This window comes from Syngnathus scovelli, unplaced genomic scaffold (genome assembly GCF_024217435.2).
Source record: "Syngnathus scovelli strain Florida unplaced genomic scaffold, RoL_Ssco_1.2 HiC_scaffold_23, whole genome shotgun sequence".
Lineage (NCBI taxonomy): Eukaryota > Metazoa > Chordata > Actinopteri > Syngnathiformes > Syngnathidae > Syngnathus > Syngnathus scovelli.
The window spans coordinates 2,954,110-2,975,524 of record NW_026061323.1 but is presented as its reverse complement, the minus strand read 5'-3'; the positions used below and the strand labels follow the sequence as shown (position 1 = coordinate 2,975,524).

At 44.7% G+C, this 21,415-nt stretch overlaps 1 protein-coding gene and 4 non-coding genes across 5 annotated transcripts in view; 2 read left to right on the top strand and 3 right to left on the bottom strand.

The window, feature by feature from the left end:
• LOC137839876 (janus kinase and microtubule-interacting protein 3-like) overlaps positions 1-21,415 on the bottom strand; it is a gene marked incomplete at its 5' end in the record, with an annotated part of 123,487 nt that overhangs the window by 27,694 nt on the left and 74,378 nt on the right. The gene's annotated exons all lie outside the window — the stretch shown is intronic.
• Positions 3,605-3,714, top strand: LOC125992688 (U5 spliceosomal RNA). Its single transcript, XR_007489739.1, has one exon. It is a non-coding gene; the product is annotated as a U5 spliceosomal RNA (small nuclear RNA).
• trnas-gcu (transfer RNA serine (anticodon GCU)) lies at positions 9,761-9,842 on the bottom strand. The gene has a single exon. It is a non-coding gene; the product is annotated as a tRNA-Ser (tRNA).
• Positions 11,243-11,354, top strand: LOC125992692 (U5 spliceosomal RNA). Its single transcript, XR_007489742.1, has one exon. It is a non-coding gene; the product is annotated as a U5 spliceosomal RNA (small nuclear RNA).
• Positions 13,307-13,379, bottom strand: trnal-gag (transfer RNA leucine (anticodon GAG)). Its single transcript has one exon. It is a non-coding gene; the product is annotated as a tRNA-Leu (tRNA).

The window sequence follows — 21,415 nt, the reverse complement described above, 5'->3', positions numbered from 1 at the left end:
ACATAATCGTCCTTGACATTGGTACATAATGTAAACATTAGCCTAAGTGCAACTCAACGTGGCCGCATTGATCGTAAGCAGGGCTGTGGACAGTATTCCTACTCGCATTCTGAGCAGCATGATGAAAATAAAATTGAACGTGATTTTTTTATTGTCGGACTCGGTGGACTCGGTTAAAATCAGCACCGAGTCTGAGTCCGAGTCCGGCAAAAATGACAGAGTCCGACCGAGTCCGAGTCCCCGAGTCAGAGTCCAAGTCCAGGAATATAGGTACGTTTTGTGTGCCAAATCTTCATTACAGCCAATAGCAGATTTCTGATTAAAGGTACAAAAAGAAAAGCAATGACTATGTGTGTCCGCTGGTTCTTCTCTGCAACACAGGAAGTTTGCATTCACTACAGTTGTGCCCATCGGCAAAAGGCAGCCCCCAACTACCACATGAGTAGCCGACAGGCCTGTTCTAAAACAACTCACTGATGAGGACGTATTATTTTCAAGGAATGTTCTAGAAGTAATCGTTGTTAAAAAAAAAAAAAACACATGATGGTGGTTCTTGGAGATCACTGTTTATATATACACACACAAATATATATATTGAGTCTAGGGAGACAAATACACCGCAAACTGTGGGTAGGTGTCAGGTGATGAGCCACAGAAAAAAATCACAGTTGCCACAGAAAGATGACAAGCCTCATTTTGAAGCAGAGCTAAACATCAGGGATGAGAACGGCAAATGAAAAAAAACACTGATATATTGATCAAAACCAGAGCACATTTCTTGGCTTGCTTATCCGAGTCGACAGCATAGACATGGAGACTTTCAAGGCAAGTTACCCCAAGTTGCGCAGCGGTCTGGGTTAGCTACAACAACCATACACCATAAAGGTCAAGCCAGGTGCCGTGCCATATTCAGTAAAAAAACCCAGGAGGATTCCACTACCACTGGTGGGTGAAGTCAAGAGAGAGCTCCAGCGCATGGAAGCTCTGGGCGTCATTAGTCGGGTGAAGGAGCCAACTGATTGGTGTGCCGGCATGGTGGTCGTGCCCCAAAAGGACAAAAGCAGCATTTGAAGACCTAAAGAAAGCTCTGTCCTCTCCTCCGGTGCTGGCTATGTATGACCCGGGCAGAGACACCAAAGTATCTGCTGATGCATCATCGTATGGGTTGGGGGGCGTAATTTTTCAGAAATGAGGGGAAGGATGGAAGCCTGTGTCTTACGCATCACGGTCACTCACTCCAACTGAGCAACGATACACACAGGTGGAGAAGGAAGCTCTGGGCCTCACATGGGCCTCACATGGGCCTGTGAACGGTTTCGGGATTTCCTCATTGGAAAGGAGTTTTGCCTGGAGACCGACCATAAACCCCTTCTCATCCTGCTTGGAGCCCAAGCACTGGATCTTTTGCCACAGAGAATCCAGGGTTTCAGGATGAGGGTGATGCGCTACTCATACTCCATCGTGCACGTACCAGGAAAGTCGCTTTGGACAGCAGACACACTTTCACGTGCAACCTGTAAAATGACGCATGTCCACTGATGACCAGGAGCTGATGGAGAGCACAAACATATTTGTGGACTGTGTCACTGAGAGTCTACCTGTCAGCTCATCATATACAGAAAACCTGAAAGAGCAGTTGAAAGCCGACAGTGTCTGCTCGCGTGTCATGACCATGTGCATGGAAGGATGGCCAGCACATGCAAAACAGGAACCAGCGCTAAAAAATGACTGGCCAGAGCGAGCCACATTAACAGTGAAAGATGCTAAAGGACACACGACTGGTAATACCTTCCGCAATGAGGAACGACGTGCTGTTCAAATTACACGAAGGACACTTAGGTGTCCTGGAATGTAAATCACGTGCACGTCAATCTGTGTGGTGGCCGGGACTCAGCCAGCAAGTGAACAAAATGGTACTGAACTGCAGGACATGCATACAAGAGCGACACAACCCAAAAGAGGCACTCGTGCCATCAGGGTGCCCTGAAAGACCTTGGCAAAAGTTAGGAACAGACCTTTCTACACAAGAGGCAGAATAATCCTCTAAGGCAGTGGTTCTTAACCTTTTTGGAGGTACCGAACCCCATCAGGTCCATATGTGCATTCAACAAACCCCTCTTTGGGGGGCGGGTTAAACGAACCCCATCAGTTTCATGTGCACATTCACCGAACCCCTCTATATAGGGGGGGATGACATACCAGCAAATCAGTGTGACTTCTGCTGTTGCCTTTGCAAGAACAGTTCAGATATGCGTTATCACGAATTTACACGATATTCAGGTGTGTTCAGCCATCCGTGGGCGGGGGGGGGGGGGGGGTCCCGGGGCGGGGGCGGGGCAATGACATACCAGCTCTGCCGAACCCCTGAAGCCGACTCACCTAACCCCTAGGGTTCGATCGAACCCAGGTTAAGAACCACTGCTCTAAGGTCTGACGAGACAAAGGCAGTCTACCCTATGATCCCTGGAAAAAGGGAGATGTGGTATTATCGTATGTTGAAACTATAATATTATATAGTTTGTTATTGGAGGTCTCAAATAATGTTGACAGTTGGGGGCTCTGTGGTGCGCCAGGGGCATTGTACTGCTATGTAAGACATGAGTGGGGAGAAAATAAAAAGTTGCTGAATAAAGAAGTTGCATTCGCGTTCATCTCTACTCCGTATAAACACAACAGTCGTGGACTGCGTTCGCGCTCTCCCCTGGTCTTTCTGATTAAAACAAAAATCACACGCAGTCGTACGTACATGGAGTTTAGGTCTGCGGTGCTGTGACACACTGAATGCTTTTGAGCATGTTATTAACTGTACTATGGAACTGTGCATTTGCTTGCTAAACTGTATTAACCAAATTAGTCAATGCAAAATAATATGGAATTACCACGTTCCTGACTCGTCATATGATATGAACGTATCAAAACCTTTTTGTCGGCTGTAGGTCTGTCTTTTTAAGAATACGCCCGATTGTTGTTCCTCATACATCTCAGTATAGATTTCTAGAAAACAACATTTACTTTCTAAAGTAAATTGACAGATTTATATTCAAATGTCAAATATCGAACGCCACCATCACAGTGGAGGTAAATTACACTCCAAACCATGCCAGCAACGAGAAAAGCCTCAATTATTTGCGACACGAGAGATATAGAGCACTTCTGAAATTTGAGAAATCATTTGAGAAATTACGATCGTATTTTGTTTCCCGATTTGAATAAAGTTATGAAATCACACGTTTTCAAATAAAACACAGAGATGGGATCATTTCCCATTCTCTCATACCAAAAGTACACGTACCAAGACATACAACTGTTTTTACCTTCAATACTCATAATAGACGCCCAATCGATAGGTGACGCTGTTTGAAAGAAGGTTTGATCAGGTACCTACAATCCTGTGCGCCAAAGATGTTTAAAGTAAAAAAGACATTAATGAAAACAAAATACTTGTTTAAACCTTCTATTTAGGTTGAGTCCTTGTAAGTATAGTAAATCTATCAACGTCTATTGTTTGTATTAGAAGGACTGGTTGCTACAATTTGAGTGTGAGACCGCCTGTGAATTTGGTGAGACCAGCAGTGACGTGGCCCGTTTTGACCCAGATTATCAGATCTCTCTTTCTTTTCAGATGGAATAAATCTTTCGCCTTTTACTAAAGATTTCCGTGGGGAGGAACAATAAGAGTCTATCTCTACCCATTCTCACCAACGGTTTGTTAGAATAGGCCTCTTTGGCACCACTTTTATGGTTAAAATTCTCTCTTCTATGATCAGCTCTCTTAATCCCTCAAACCCAAGAACCGAGACTACACTTGATTTTAGCCAAAAGGCCGAGAAGCGATGGAGTATGCGAGTGACGGACTCACTTACAGGCTTCCCCGTCTACCCATTCTCAGCAACGGTTTGTTAGAATAGGCCTCTTTGGCACATGTGATTAGCTGGGTAGCTTGAGCTATGCCGTTATATCGCTGCAACCCTTCTCTTGCTTTATTAGCTTTCTCTTCTCTATGACACCCTTTGCACATATGTAGAAGTCACTCTCAGTTAAGACTACAAGGTCACACGTCATCACACAGGCTAGGCAGAGTCGCCTCCTTGCAGAAAGGCGGCCCAGAGTAGTATAAGAGCAGGAACCTTGGCGCTGGGAGAGGGACCTTCTTTCGCATCTCGCAGAAAGGGCTCCACAGCTGTGCATCGATCATTCTGGCATACATCAAATAGTTAAACTGTGAAGGCTGCCTCTTGGTAATTACTGTTAGCATATCGAGCATTAAAGATAAAGAACTGGGATCAAACCTAACAGGTTACAGTACGGAACAGAGTGCTGCTCTTCTGGGCACTAATAAATCGGCAAACTTGTCTGATGACTTATTTGTTCACTCTTCTTCACCCGCAGTAATAAATATAGTTCACGAGGCATATATGCTTCCCCTTTCAGCAGTCTCTATCCAAATACACAGTGTAGATACCTATTAAAATGGTAGACCCGATGAACATGAAAGGCAAAGATGGATAATTCGCCAAGAACTTTCCAGGGTCATCATATGTACAACGGCTGCACCGAAATAGTTGGGCCAGAATACAGCGGAACTCATGCAGAAGTGCATGAACACCACCTTGCTGAAAGAATAAAACCAACACAATGCATGAATTCACGACAAATGACATACCACCAAATCGGTGTGACTTTTGCTATTGCCTTTGCGAGACCAGTTCAGATATGCTTTATCACGAATTTATAAATCTGGTGTGTTCGGACCTCCGCAGTGGAGGCTCTGCTGAACCCCTGAGACCGACTCACCGAACCCCTAGAGTTTGACCAAATCCAGGTTAAGAACCACTGGTTTAGAGGCAGTTATTTCTGCAAAAGGAGGATCTACTAAATATTGCTGTCATTTTTCTGTTGGAGTTTCCAAATGTATGCACCTGCCTACTTTTGTTTAAATAATGATTGCACCCTGTCTGCAAATCCTATAAACTTCATTTCACTTCTCAAATATCTGTGTTGATCACTGCCATCATCCGCCATGCATGGATTCGGGCCATCTGATTGGTTCCTTTGCCCCCCCATACACACAGGAATTGGTTAGGACTTGATTAGTAAATGCTAGGAATCGTTTTGCCTGTCTGTTCAGAGCAAGAAACAAGCCACTAGCCCCACGGGAAGTTGTCATTTTCTGTAAGCTTGTGTGTATGTAAATTTGTCATGGTCCAACGTAAGACTGTTTAGGGTGAATAAAAAATAACTGCAACAAGTTTATTCTGCTATTAACCAGATTCAAACTGGGGTTGCAGCCGCCTCATTGCTATATTATGGCCAATATGCAGTTGCATGTTTAGGGTCTTTTCTCTAGGAACTTCAGCCACGACACCCAGGCAGACCATGAAAGAATGTCGATGTTAAAATGTTGGTTGAACTATCCAATAACTACGCAGATCCGATGATTCCTAAGACTTGAGATCAGACAAAATTGGAAAGACTATTTTTTGATGGTGTCTGTGAGTTACTTCAACCCAAAAGTTCACATAAATTACACATAGCTAATGTTGACCACAAAATGGCATGTGAGCTGGCCAGGAGTCCTGGAATCTTTTGATTTGTAGACAGATGCGTTATCCATTGCTCCACGAGCCCCACGGGAATATGTGGCTTATAAACTTGTGTGTAACACTTTTGCAAAAATGAAAAACAAAAAAAAAATGGGTGACATTATTTGAATATGCCATGATGCTTTATCCATTGCGCCATTCGCCCTACAAGTTAAGGCTATCGACCGCAAACGTGAGGAAAATCGTCATTGTCCAAAAGATGGCTGTTCAGCAATAGTGAGCAAGGGACAAATTCCACATAGTTATTTGAGTATGCCATGACCCTGATTCGAACCAGGGTTGCTGCAGCCACAACACCGAGTACTAACCACTATATGATCATGGCTAATATGCGCAACTTATTTAACGCTACTGCATACAGGCCATGATCGTGTAGTGGTTAATGGTTGTGTTCCATTCGAATCCGGGTTATGGTATAATCAAATTACTTTGATGAATTTGTCTGCTGGTCACTGTTGCTAAGCAGCCTTCCTTTGGACAATGACAGTTTTCCACACAAGTTTACAGTCGATACAGTCTTGTAGGGTGAGTGGCGCAATGGATGACACATGACGGCAGATTCAAGTGATGAGAATCGAAACAACAGATTCAAGAGACCCAAGGTAAATGAACACAACCCGTTTCGTTTCAATTGACAGCCCATGTGACATGCACCTCAGATGAAATGGGGCTAGTTGATCAACAGCAATGTTTTAACGAAGGGATCATCTAGGAGTTAAACCCCAGACCTCTCACACCCAAAGCAAGATTCATACCCCTAGACCACTGGTGTCAAACTCGAGGCCCGGGGGCCAGTTATGGCTCACCGTATCATTTTTTGTGGCCCGCAACGACAAATTGTGCATTAAATCTATGTCATACTAACATTGCAAATTGTCGGAACTTTTAAGAATCTTCTTAAAATTATTTTTGAAATATGTGAAAAGTTTCCACGAGTCTGATTTGAAAAAGCAATTATTTGTCAGTTTGTTTTGTAGCTTATACTGTATATAATATGAGGCGTTCATTTATTTGGGTTGACAGTCATAATGGCCCATCGAGGGAAACTTTGACTACAATGTGGCCCGCGACAAAAATGAGTTTGACACCCCTGCCCTAGACCAACGAGCCTCAAAGAAAGCTTGCAGACCATGGTACATTCTGTGTAACATTGGCCTGTCATATGAGAAAGGACTCATATGTGAGGTTGCTGTTTGTGGACTTCAGCTCTGCCTTCAACACCATTGTGCCGCAGGATACTGGACTTCCTCTGTCAGAGGCCTCAGGTGGTGCGTGTTGGCGACAAAATCTCCGCCAGCATCACGCTGAGCACGGGGGCCCCCCAGGGCTGCGTGCTCAGTCCATTGCTCTTCACCCTGCTGACGCATGACTGCACTGCGACCTACAGCGACAACCACATAGTGAAGTTTGCTGACGACACGACTCTGGTGGGTCTCATCACGAAAGGCGACGAGACTCGGTACAGGTCGGAAGTTGACCTTCTGACCACGTGGTGCAGGGACAACAACCTCCTGCTGAACGTCAATAAGACCAAGGAAATCATTGTTGACTTCCGGAAGGGTCACACAACACACCTGCCGCTGATCATCGACGGTGCTGTGGTGGAGAGGGTGAGCTGCACCAAGTTCCTGGGGGTGCACATCAGTGAGGACCTCTCCTGGTCCGCAAACACCTCGTCACTGGCAAAGAAAGCTCAGCACCGCCTGTACTTCCTGCGGAAGCTCAGGCGTGCATGTGCTCCTCAGGCAGTCCTGTCTACATTCTACCATGGCACCATTGAGAGCGTCCTCACCAGTTGCATCGCTGTCTGGGGTGGTAACTGCACTGAACAGAACTTGAAGGCCCTGCAGCGCATAGTGAATACGGCTGGTAAGACTCTTGGTGCTTCGCTCCCCTCCCTGAAGGACATTTACACCTCCCATCTCGCCCGCAAGGCAACCTCGATTGCCAGAGATGTGAGTCACCCGGCTCACTCTTTGTTTGACCTTCTGCCCTCTGGGAAGAGGTACAGGAGCCTGCGCTCCCGCACCACCAGACTCGCCAACAGCTTCTTTCTCCAGGCTGTTAGGGCCCTGAACTCGCGACCCCCTTCTGCGTAGCGTGCGGCACTGTTGCGCTATTTTCGGGAATGTCTGCTGTACGCGCACTTGCTCCTTTTTTTTCTGCTCCTCTTATTTATTTATTTATTTATTTATTTATTTATTTATTTACCGTATTTGCCGGTGTATTGGTCGACCTTTTTCGATCCAAAATCGACCGAAAAAAATCGACCTCGACTTATACACCGAGTCATAAAATTTAACTTCGTATTCATCGCTTCAAATGTGATGGTAACCAAGGCCGTTTCTCATGCATCTCAATGTGCGTTGCACTTAGAAAATTTGAACCGGGCGGCGTGCGCGAGTGCGCGGCCCGCTGGAAGTCCAATGAGGCGCCGCGATCTCCTGCGCGGTGCTTATAAAATGCCGATCCGCTCGGCTTGGAGCTATTTCCGACCTCCTGTTGGTGCCGGGCGGCGTGCGCGAGCTCGCCGGCCGCGATCTCCTGCGCGGTGCTTATAAAGTGCCGATCCGCTCGGCTTGGAGCTATTTCCGACCTCCCGTTGGTGCCGGGCGGTGTGCGCGAGCTCGCCGGCCGCGATCTCCTGTGCGGTGCTTATAAAGTGCCGATCCGCTCGGCTTGGAGCTATTTCCGACCTCCCGTTGGTGCCGGGCGGCGTGCGCGAGCTCGCCGGCCGCGATCTCCTGCGCGGTGCTTATAAAGTGCCGATCCGCTCGGCTTGGAGCTATTTCCGACCTCCCGTTGGTGCCGGGCGGCGTGCGCGAGCTCGCCGGCCGCGATCTCCTGCGCGGTGCTTATAAAGTGCCGATCCGCTCGGCTTGGAGCTATTTCCGACCTCCCGTTGGTGCCGGGCGGCGTGCGCGAGCTCGCCGGCCGCGATCTCCTGCGCGGTGCTTATAAAGTGCCGATCCGCTCGGCTTGGAGCTATTTCCGACCTCCCGTTGGTGCCGGGCGGCGTGCGCGAGCTCGCCGGCCGCGATCTCCTGCGCGGTGCTTATAAAGAGCCGATCCGCTCGGCTTGGAGCTATTTCCGGCCTCCCGTTGGTGCCGGGCGGCGTGCGCGAGCTCGCCGGCCGCGATCTCCTCCGCGGTGCTTATAAACAGCCGCATGCGCACGGCCTCCCGGAATTTGAACACATTTCGTCAATAAATTTCGCATATTGAATTTTGAAGTTTAATATAATGCAACTATTGAGCTCGACTTATACAAAGGATATATCATAAAATCGTAAATTTCCGTTGAATTTTAGGGGGTCGACTTATACACCGAGTCGACCTGTACACCGGCAAATACGGTATTTATTTATTTATTTATTTATTTATTTATTTATTGTTGTGTTATTTATTCATTATTTATTCAGCACGCTTTTGTTATACTTGTTTACTTGTTTGTCTGTTGTGAGCCATGTCTTGTCACCGTGGGATAGGGGGGAACGAAATTTCGGTTTCTTTGTGTGTCTTTGGCATGTGGAGAAATTGACAATAAAGCTGACTTTGACTTTGACTTTGACTCCACACAACGATAGACAACAGTGTTTCAAAGAAGAGCTCGTCCGGGAGTTTAACCCGGGCAATCAAAGAACCCTAGGCGAGAATCATTCCCCTGCACCAATGAGCCCCATAGTAGACCAGCTGACCCCATTACATTCCAGCAGAATTTCAAAGATTCTCCCAGAAGGTAAACTTAAAAACACATGGAAGAACACACACAGGTGAAAAAAATGTTTCCTGCTCAGCTTGTGGCCAAAGATTCTCAGAGAAAGGAAGCTTGAAAAGACACACAACAACCCACACTGGTAAGAACCCTTTTTCCTGCTCAGTTTGTGGCCAAAGATTCTCTCAGAAGGTAAATTTAGAAACACATGCAAGAACACACACAGGTGAAAAGCCTTTTTCTTACTCAGTTTGTGGCCAAAGATTCTCAGAGATGGGAAACTTCAAAAGACACACAAGAACCCACACTGGTGAGAAAAACCTTTTGCCTGCTCAGTTTGTGGTCAAAGATTCTCAGAGAAGCGACAGTTCAAAACACATACACAGGTAAGAACCCTCTTTCCTGTTTAGTTTGTGGCAAATATTCTCTCAAAGCAAGCCTTCGACGAGGATGGGATTTGAACCCATGCGTGCAGAGCACAACGGATTAGCAATCCATCACCTTAACCTCTCGGCCACCTCGTCTTGTGTTGATAAGTCATGTTACGTATGTTGTGCCAAGATACTTTGGATGTGAATGTGAAACCGACGAGGATGTGATATGAAATGATGAGTGGAGAGCACAATGGAGTAGCAACCCATCGCCTAAATATTTCAGCCATCGCATCTCATGCATGAGTTGAATAGGCGACGTGATATGGTATGTACGGTGTAGTATAAGCCGCAAGGTAAAATGATACGATACTTTAGATGTGTAACGAAGAAAAGGTAAGCCACAAAATAAGTGACACTGTAAACAAAGCAAAACGTTTTTTCAATGTTGTCTCACCCCAAATCTTTGGGATCATCGGATCTGCACAGTTGGATAGTTCCACCGACATTTTAACATCAACATTCTTTCATGGGTGTCTTGGCTGAAGATCCTAAAGAAAAGACCCTAAACTTATTGTATGCGATTGCATATTGGTCATGATCGTATAGTGTTGTGGCCGTAGCATCACCGGAACGAATCTGGGTCATGGCGTCAGTAAATTACCTTGCTGAATTTGTCCGTTGTTCACTGTTGCCAAACAGCCTTCTGTTGAACGCAGGCTTCCAGACATTACGTCCACCTATGTTTTAACATCAACTTTATTTCATAAAGTTCTTCCAAATTCATCTTGGTGAAACTCCCTCCCTCAGGTGTTCCCATCTTTTTTTAGGCCTGGCTGCCACGAGGCAGCGGTAGAAACAAAATATGACCCTGAAAGGGCACGCCCAAACCGGCTATGATATTAATCAGAATTCGTTCATCACTAAAATGCAGTCCTCAGGTCCATGTCATATTCGCTACCAATCGGAATGTAACGGACAGATTTATATTCAAATGTCAAATCTCGAACGCCACCGTCGCAGTGGAGGTGAATTACACTCCAAATTCACCTCCACTGCAACGACAAAAGCCTCAATTATTTGCGACACGAGAGATATAGAGCACTTCTGAAATTTGAGAAATCATTTGAGAAATTACGATCGTATTTTCTTTCCCGATTTGTGTCGTTATGAAATCACATGTTTTCAAATAAAACACAGAGATGGGATCATTTCCCATTCTCTGATATCAAAAGTACACGTACCAAGACATACAACTGTTTTTACCTTCAATACTCAAAATAGACGCCCAATCGCTGTTTGAAAGAATGTGTTCGATCAGGTACCTACAATCCTGTGCGCCAACAATGTTTTAAGTAAAAAAGACATTAATGAACACAAAATACTCGTTCGTTTAAACCTTCTATTTAGGTTGAGGCCTTCTAAGTATAGTAAATCTATGAACGTCTATTGTTTGTATTAGAAGGAATGGTTGCTGCAATTTGAGTGTGAGACCCTCTGTGAATTTGGTGAGACCAGCAGTGGGGTGGCCCGTTTTCACCCAGATTATCAGCTCATTCTTTTTTCTCTTCAGATCGAATAAATCGTTCGCCTTTTACTAAAGATTTCCGTGGGGAGGAACAATAAGAGTCTATCTCTAGCCATTCTCACCAACGGTTTGTTAGAATAGGCCTCTTTGGCACATGTGTTTAGCTGGGTAGCTTGAGCTATGCCGTTATATTGCTGCAACCCTTCTCTTGCTTTATTAGCTTTCTCTTCTCTATGACACCCTTTGCACATATGTAGAATTCGCTCTCAGTTAAGACGACAAGGTCACACGTTATCATACAGATTAGGCAGAGTCGCCTCCTTGCAGGAAGGCGGCCCAGAGTAGTATAAGAGCAGGAACCTTGGCGCTGAGAGAGGGACCTTCTTTCGCATCTGGCAGAAAGGGCTCCACAGCTGTGCATCGATCATTCTGGCATACATTAAAGAGTTAAACTGTGAAGGCTGCCTCTTGGTAATTGCTGTTAGCATATCGAGCATTAAAGATAAAGAACCGGGAACAAACCTAGCAGGTTACAGTACGGAACAGAGTGCTGCTCTTCTGGGCACTAATAAATCGGCAAGCTTGTCTGCTGACTTATTTGTTCACTCTTCTTCACCCGCAGTAATGCATGTAGTTCACGAGGCATATATGTGTCCCCTTTCAGCAGTCTCTATCCAAATACACAGTGTAGGTACCTATTAAAAGGGTAGTCCCGATGAACATGAAAGGCAAAGATTGATCATTCGCAAAGAACTTTCCATGGTCATCATATGTACGAAAGAGTTGGGCCAGAAGACTAGAGCGGAACTTATGCAGAAGTGCATGGACACCACCTTGTTGAAAGAATAAAACCAACACAATGCATGAATTCACGACAAATGATATACCAGCAAATCAGTAGTACTTCTGCTGTTGCCTTTGCGAGACCAGTTCAGATATGCGTTATCACAAATTTATAAATCAGGTGTGTTCGGACCTCCGCAGTGGAGGGAGGCTCTGCTAAACCCCTGAGACCGACTCACCGAACCCCTAGAGTTTGACCGAATCCAGGTTAAGAACCACTGGTTCAGAGGCTGTTATTTCTGCAAAAGGAGGAACTACTAAATATTGATGTCATTTTTCTGTTGGGGTTTCCAAATGTATGCGCCTGCCTACTTTTGTTTAAATAATGATTGTACACTGTCTGCAAATCCTATAAACTTCATTTCAATTCTCAAATATCACTGTGTCGATCACTGCCGTCATCGGCCATGCATGGATTCGGGCCATCTGATTGGTTCCTTTGCCCCCCCCCCTCCCCCATACACACACAGGAATTGGTTAGGACTTGATTAGTAAGTGTTAGGAATCGTTTTGGCTGTCCGTTCAGAGCAAGGAACGAGCCACTAGCCCCACGGGAAGTTGTCATTTTCTGTAAGCTTGCGTGTATGTAAATTTGTCATGGTCCAACGTAAGACTGTTGAGGGTGAATAAAAAATAACTGCAACAAGTTCATTCGGCTATTAACCAGATTCAAACTGGGGTTGCAGCCGCCTCAATGCTATATTATGGCCAACATGCAGTTGCATGTTTAGGGTCTTTTCTCTAGGATCTTCAGCCACGACACTCAAGCAGACCATGAAAGATTGTTGATGTTAAAATGTTGGTGGAACTATCCAATAACTACGCAGATCCGATGATCCCTAAGTCTCGAGATGAGACAAAATTGGAAAGACTATTGGTTGACAGTGTCTGTGAGTTACTTCAACCCAATAGTTCACAGAAATTACACATAGCTAATGTTGACCACAAAATGGCATGTGAGCTGGCCAGGAGTCCTGGAATCTTCTGATCTGTAGACAGATGCGTTCGTTATCCATTGCTCCACGAGCCCCACGGGAATATGTGGCTTGTAAGCTTTTGCAAAAATGAAAAAATAAAATAAAAATGGGTGACATTATTTGAATACGCCATGATGCTTTATCCATTGCGCCACTCGCCCTACAAGTTAAGGCTATCGACCGCAAACGTGTGGAAAATCGTCATTGTCCAAAAGATGGCTGTTTAGCAATATTAAGAAAGGGACAAATTCCACACAGTAATTGGAGTGTGCCATGACCCGGATTCGAACCAGGGTTGCTGCGGCCTCAACGCAGAGTACTAACCACTATACCATCATGTGCATCTTATTAACGCTACTGCATACAGGCCATGATCGTGTAGTGGTTAATGTTCGATTCGAATCCGGGTTATGGTATAATCAAATGACCTTGTTGAATTTGTCTGCTGGTCACTGTTGCTAAACAGCCTTCCTTTGGACAATGACAGTTTTCCACACAAGTTTACAGTCGATACAGTCTTGTAGGGTGAGTGGCGCAATGGATGACACATGACGGCAGATTCAAGTGATGAGAATCGAAACAACAGATTCAAGAGACCCAAGGTAAATGAACACAACCCGTTTCGTTTCAATTGACAGCCCATGTGACATGCACCTCAGATGAAATGGGGCTAGTTGATCAACAGCAATGTTTTAACGAAGGGATCATCTGGGAGTTAAACCCCAGACCTCTCACACCCTAAGCAAGATTCATACCCCTAGACCACTGGTGTCAAACTCGAGGCCCGGGGGCCAGTTATGGCCCACCGTATCATTTTCTGTGGCCCGCAACGACAAATTGTGCATTAAATCTATGTCATACTAACATTGCAAATTGTCGGAACTTTTAAGAATCTTCTTAAAATTATTTTTGAAATATGTGAAAAGTTTCCACGAGTCTGATTTGAAAAAGCAATTATTTGTCAGTTTGTTTTGTAGCTTATACTGTATATAATATGAGGCGTTTATTTATTTGGGTTGACAGTCATAATGGCCCGTCGAGGGAAACTTTGACTACAATGTGGCCCGCGACAAAAATGAGTTTGACACCCATGCCCTAGACCAACGAGCCTCAAAGAAAGCTTGCAGACCATGTTACATTCTGTGTAACATTGGCCTGTCAAACACTCCACACAACGATAGACAACAGTGTTTCAAAGAAGAGCCCGTCCGGGAGTTTTACCCGGGTAATCAAAGAACCCTGGGCAAGAATCATTCCCCTGCACCAATGAGCCCCATACTAGACCAGCTGACCCCATTATATTCCGATTGGTAACCCATGTGACATGGACCTGAAGACTGAATGTCAGTGATTTAAGTCAAGTCAACAAGTCCGATGTCAGCGGCGCGTTGCAGTTCAAATTTTGCTACAGGCCCATATAACAATATAGAAACTATGTATGAAATAACAAAAATATAAACAACTATTTTATCGAACCATGCATGTCACTCCAAATCAATAAATCCATCAGAATCTTCGTCTTCCGTGTCACTTGAGAAAAAAACAAAAGAAAAAAAAATTGACGCCGGAAAGAATACGTGTGCCACGGACGTCAGACTAGATATATCAAATAAATGTAATATAAACATCAATTTTAACAAACCATCCGTGTCACTCCATTAAATCCACCGGAATATTCATCCTATGTGTAAAAAAACCCCCAAAATAAACAGCTGTCGATTCCGGACCTACGTGCGGCGCTGATGTCAGCCTCATTTTCAGTTGGCGGCTCCAATTATTCCACAGATCTACATATATAACTATATCGTAGCGTTACAGAAGTACCAGGCAAGACGTGGGTTTGGTAACAGGCCGGCTCTTTATTTCACAAATCAAGAGCTCAACATGTGAGCCAACACACGCAAGCGCCCAGGATCGCTCTTTCCGCCCCCCCCCACGCCCTGCTGCCTTCACGGCCTCCCTAAAAAATCGGAAACTACTGAAGTCTAACAACATACACGTTGCTACTCTAAATAAACTACATATCAAATAACTATAAAATAAATAACAAGTTTATCGAATAATCTGTATAACTCCAAATCACTAAATCTCCCGACTTCGGAAGTCAGTAAATGGAACTCATTGTCAGTGAGGCTCCAATTATTCCACAGCCATAGTGCCCCCTCATGCGGTTAAAAAGTGAAAATAACATGTGAAGTGATCAACTATACTAGTAAATAAGTAAAGTGTTAATGATAAAGTAAAAATTTGTGAAAAAATTCACATATAAGTCGCTCCTGAGTAAAAGTCGCCCCCCCACCCAAAGTATGAAAAAAAACCTCGACTTATAGTCCGAAACATACGGTGTATAAATGTGTTATTTATTTATATAAAGGCCGGTCCACGAAAATATTTCTGACACGTAACCGGTCCGTGGCACAAAAGAGGTTGGGGACCACTGATTTAGTAGAAGGTGGCTACAGATGAAAGTTTCAGTTCAATTTGAAAAATTTACAGGTCACTCAAGTTCAGACGCACGCACAACCAATGCAGCTATATAATAACTCTGCTGCAAACATAGGTTAACGCACTTGGGTTGAAAAGCGAACCCCGGTCTTTCACGCAACAAGCAGAGATACTATTCACGATACTAACGAGGAACATGCCCTGTGTTGGGGCAAGATGCACTGCTTGGCGGAAGAAAGGAAAGGGAGGGGACAGAAAGGAGAACGCTCACGGAACACATGCGCATATACCTATTATGTGGATTTTAACCATCTGTAAAGGTTTCTAAAACAGTACTGAAATGGGACAATCTGCTGGTCTGGTTCATATATGCCTGCCTTCAAGTTTAGAGGGCACTACCTTTAGGGGGAGCATTGAAGGTTAGGGTTAAATGTGAGGGGGTTACCGTTAGCGAGTTAGCAGGTTAGGGGTTAATTATTAGGGTTTGGTTATTATTAGGGTTTTAGAGTTAGCGTTAGGGCTTGAAGTTAGGGAATTAGGAGCATTAGGCCAACCAGATTCCATTTATTCCATTAATCACTGACATTCAGTCTTCAGGTCCATGTCACATGGGCTACCAATCGGAATGTAACGGGGTCAGCTGGTCGACTATGGGGCTCATTGGTACAGGGGAATGATTCTTGCATGATTCTTGCTTTGGGTGCATGATTGCCTGGGTTTAGCTCCCGGACAAGCTCCTCTTGCAAACACTGTTGTCTATCATTATGTGGAGCGTTTGACAGGCCAACGTTACACGGAATGTAACATGGTCCGCAAGCCCTCATTCTTGTTCGTTGGTCTAAGGGTATGATTCTCGCTTTGGGTGTGGGAGGTCCTGGGTTCAACTCCCAGACGAACCCTTCTTTAAAACATTGCTGTTGATCAACTAGCCCAATTTAATCTTGGGGGCTAGCCCGAATCCATACACGGTGGATGGCGACAGTGATATTTGAGAAGTGAAAAGAAGTTTATTGGATTTGCAGACAGTGTGCAATCATTATTTCAACAAAGGTAGGCAGGTACATAAATTTAGTAGATCCTCCTTTTGCAGAAATAACAGCCTCTAGACCAGTGGTTCTTAACCTGGGTTCGGTCAAACCCTGGGGGTTCGGTGAGTGGTTTTCAGGGGTTCGACAGAGCCTCCACTGCAGAGGTCCGAACACACTTGATTTATATATCCACATATCTGAACTGGTCTCGCAAAGGCAAAAGCAGAAGTCACACTGATTTGCTGGTATGTCATTTGTTGTGAATTCATGCATTGTGTTTGTTTTATTCTTTGAACAAGGTGATGTTTATGCACGGCTCATTTTGTGCACCAGTAAAAACATCTCTGTCTTGAAAAAAAAAAAAAAAATCACTAAAGAGGGGTTTGGTGAATGCGCATATGAAACTGCTGGGGTTTGGTACCGCCAACAAGGTTAAGAAACACTGCTCTAGATACTTCCTAAAGCTTCTATAGCTGCTTCTAATGTGAGTGTGGATTCTGGTTGAAGGTATATTGGACCATTCTTCTTGACAAATCTGTAACTCCCATGAACTCCATTTCACTTTTCAAATATCTTTGTCTCTGTCCGTTATATGATATATTTAACTGATATTGCTGATCTGAACAGCCAATGATTTATAAAGGAAAATCTTGAAATTGATTTTGCATACGAATGAAACTTTTGCATATGACCGTATATGACCAAAGGGTTGAGGTCCAACCGAGACTTGAGCTGGGATCACTGGTTTCAGAGTTGAGTGTTCAAGGAACCCTCAGGTGTATAGAAGCATAGGCTTTCATGGGGCAGCACACAAGCAACCATTTCACAATTTCTACCCAGCTATATGACAATATATTTGAGGTCCCACCAAGACTTGAACTCAGAATGCTGGATTCAGTGTCCAGAGTACTTACCATTACACTATGGAACCCTGGCAGTGACAGAAGGAGGGGCATCATTTTTCTAAGCACAATGCACTCTCTAAGGCGCTCATTTTACTAAACTGACAAAATTAGTGGAAGCAGTGATTACACACTCATAGTGCTGTACACAATGTACTGGATTGGAATTTCCAAATTTTTGTTCCAGACAAATGACTACAAATTGTAAGTTCCACCAAGACCTGAGCTTGTATTGCTAGATTCAGAGTGCTCACAATCACACCATGCCAACATTATACGGTAATCTAGAAGAGCATTAGCTTTCGAACCATCCAAGATCTAAAGTAAGTTCCACCAGTTGACATTGTAACTCGGAGAACATGTGATTACTTTATCAAATACTATTTGACCAATTATTTGAGGTACCACTGAAACTTAAAACTCGGATCACTGGATTCAGAGTCCAGAGTGCTAACCATTACACCATGGAATAGACACACACACACGTACTCACACTTACACACACGCGCGCACACGCACACACACACACACACACACACACACACACACACACACACACACACACACACACACACACACACACACACACACACACAGGACAGTGACTCTCATAAACATAGATACAAAATAGTCAGGTGACGCTTTCCCGCCTTTTCCGGACAGTATAATAGCTTGACCTGGAGATGGGGGATGTTGTTACATCTGCTGAAGTGCCGTGTGCATTGACCGCCATTAAACAATTCCAAGATCTTGCCAATAAAGAACAAACCGTTACTCCACATCTTAGTTTTCCTGACCCAGCAACAGACATCATCAACAACATGCAACAGCTGTTGGTGGAATCGAACCCGCACTTTCCTAACTGTGAAGTGGACGTGCTAACCAGTGTACCACCAAGCCGCCAAAGAGCATATAAATATTACTATGTAGAGTCAAATACAAGCCAGATTCCAGATTCAAAACCACCCTTCGACGAGGATGGGAATCCATGCGTGCAGAGCACAGCGGATTATCAATCCATCACCTTAAACTCTCGGCCGCCTCTTCTTGGACAATTTGTGTTGACACATCACATTATGTACGTTGTGCCAAGATACTTTCGATGTGAAGATATTGAAAATCCGGCGAGGATGTGATATGAAATGATGAGTGGAGACCACAATCGGGTAGCAACACATCGCCTGAATATCTCAGCCACTGCATCTCATGCATGAGTTGTATGGGCGACATGATATGGTATGTACGGTGTGGTATAACCCGCAAGGTAATATGATACGATACTTTAGATGTGAAATGATGAAGAGGTAAGCCACAAAAGAAGTGACACTGTCAACAAAGAAAAACGTTTTTTCAATGTTGTCTCACCCCAAATCTTTGGGATTATCGGATCTGCGCAGTTGGATAATTCCACCAACATTTTGACATCAACATTCTTTCATGGTCTGCCTAGGTGTCCTGGTTGAAGATCCTAAAGGTTTTGAACTCATTTTATGCTTCCACATATAAGCCATGATCGTATAGTGATAAGTACTCTGCGTTGCGGCCCCAGCAACTCCGGTTGAATCATGTTTGCAAAAGTATTACACACAAGCTTGGAAGGTACAACCTATTCCTGGGCAATGGACACAATGGATAATGCATCTGACTACGGAACGGAAGATTCTAGTTTCAATTCCTCGCTACCTTATATGGCACATTTTGGTCAACATTAGCTATGTGCACTTGAAACTTATGCAGTGAAGTGACTTAAGGACACTGTCAAGTTTTTCCAATGTTGTCTCATCTCAAGTCTTTGGAAGTCTGATAGTTCCACCAACATTTTAACATCAACATTCTTTCATTGTATGCCTGGGTGTCCTGGCTGCAGATCCTAAAAAAAGACCCTAAACTCATTGTATGCTATTGCATGATCGTGTAGCGTTGTGGCCGCAGCATCCCCGGAACAAATCTGGGTCACGGCCTAATTAAATTACCTTGCTGAATTTGTCCATTGTTCATTGTTGCCAAACAGTCTTCTGTTAAACACAAGCTTCCAGACATCACGTCCACCTATGTTTTAATATCCACTTTATTTCATCTTTTTTTAGGCCTGGCTGCCACGAGGCAGCGGTAGACATACAATTATGACCCTGAAAGAATACGCGCAAACTGGCCATGATCCATCCATCCATTTTCTGAACCGCTTAGTCCCCACGGGGGTCGCGGGCGTGCTGGAGCCTATCCCAGCCGTCATCAGGCAGTAGGCGGGGGACACCCTGAACTGGTTGCCAGCCAATCGCAGGGCACACAGAGACAGACAACCAATCGCACTCACACTCACACCTAGGGACAATTTGGAGTCTTCAATCGGCCTACCAAGCATGTTTTTGGAATGTGGGAGGAAACCGGAGTGCCCGGAGAAAACCCACGCCATGATATTTATCAAAATTCGTTAATCACCGAAATGCAGTCCTCAGGTCAATGTCATATTCGCTACCAATCGGAATGTAACGGCGTCAGCTAATTTGATACAGGGCTCGTTGGTCGAGGGGCATGATTCTCGCTTAGGGTAGGAGAGGTCTCGGATTCAACTATCGAATGAGACCTACTTTGAAACACAGCTGTCTCCCGTTCTCTGCCATTTTCGACAGGCCAATGTCACATGTGCATCATTTACAGGCTGCATTTGTGTGACACGTGATGTTTCGGGTGGTAGCTACACTGAATACAACATGAAGGCCCTGCAGCGCATAGTGAACACGGCTGGTAAGATTAATGGTGCTTCATTCCCCTCCCTGAAGGACATTTACACCTCCCATCTCACCCGCAAGGCAACCTCGATTGCCAGAGATGTGAGTCACCCGGCTCACTCTTTGTTTGACCTTCTGCCCTCTGGGAAGAGGTACAGGAGCCTGCGCTCCCGCACCACCAGACTCGCCAACAGCTTCATACTTCAGGCCGTTAGGATCCTGAACTCTCTCCCCCCTTCTGCGTAGCGTCCTGTATTTTTGCGCTATATTCTGACTGTCTGCTGTATGCACACTTGCTCCAATTTTGCTCCTCGTATTTATTATATTATTTGCTTATTTATTATTTATTCATCTGTCAGGCGCGGAGCAGGGAGAGGACTCGAATGCAGAGTTTCCAAAGTCCAAAGATGTGTTTATTTTCTCCAATGGCAGTAGTAACAAAAAGCGCCTCAATATGAGGGAAAAAAGGGGGAAACTAAGGCGCCTCGAACCGAGAGAGAAAAAGGGGAAATCAAAGCGCCTCGAACCGAGGGAAAGACTATAACGAAGATAACTATGTAACCAAGTTAACATAGGTGATCAAAGTCGTTCAAAGAAGGCTTCTACGTGGAACTCGAGGGTTTCGTGATCGCTAGTGTTCTGAGCAAGGCAAGACGCACTGGCACTGGACACAGGGAAAGGCGCGGGTTATATGGACACAGGAGGGGAACACAAGTGAAGACAGTTGGTCATTGGCGCAGGTGCACACACTTGGAATCAGGGAGTCACGTGACCGGACGCACAGGGGAAGGACACACCGACTGGAACGAGAGGAAAATTACACAATAAAACAGGAAGTGACCAGGACGACACATGACAGCATGACATCATCACTCTTATTTATTCATTGTTTACTTGTATGTATATTGTGTACTATGTCTTGTCACCGTGGGATAGTGGGAACGTAATTTCGATCTCTTTGTGTGTCTTGACATGTGAAGAAATTGACAATAAAGCAGACTTTGACTTTTGACTTTGAATTTAGACACGGCTAAGAACTACCAAATGGAATGTATCAGACTCAGCATGGTTCCATCTGAATTAGTGAAAGAAGCCAATTTTCACCCAGTCTCAAATCAGGTACCACAACATAATTGCAGCGCAAAATCGTTTTAATGTGTCATGGACTTTGCATAGGAACCAACAATGACAAGAAATAGTAGAAGAAGCTTTTTCCACCCAGTCTCAAACTGGGGATCGTTCACGTGTTAGGCCAGTGGTCGGCAACCCAAAAT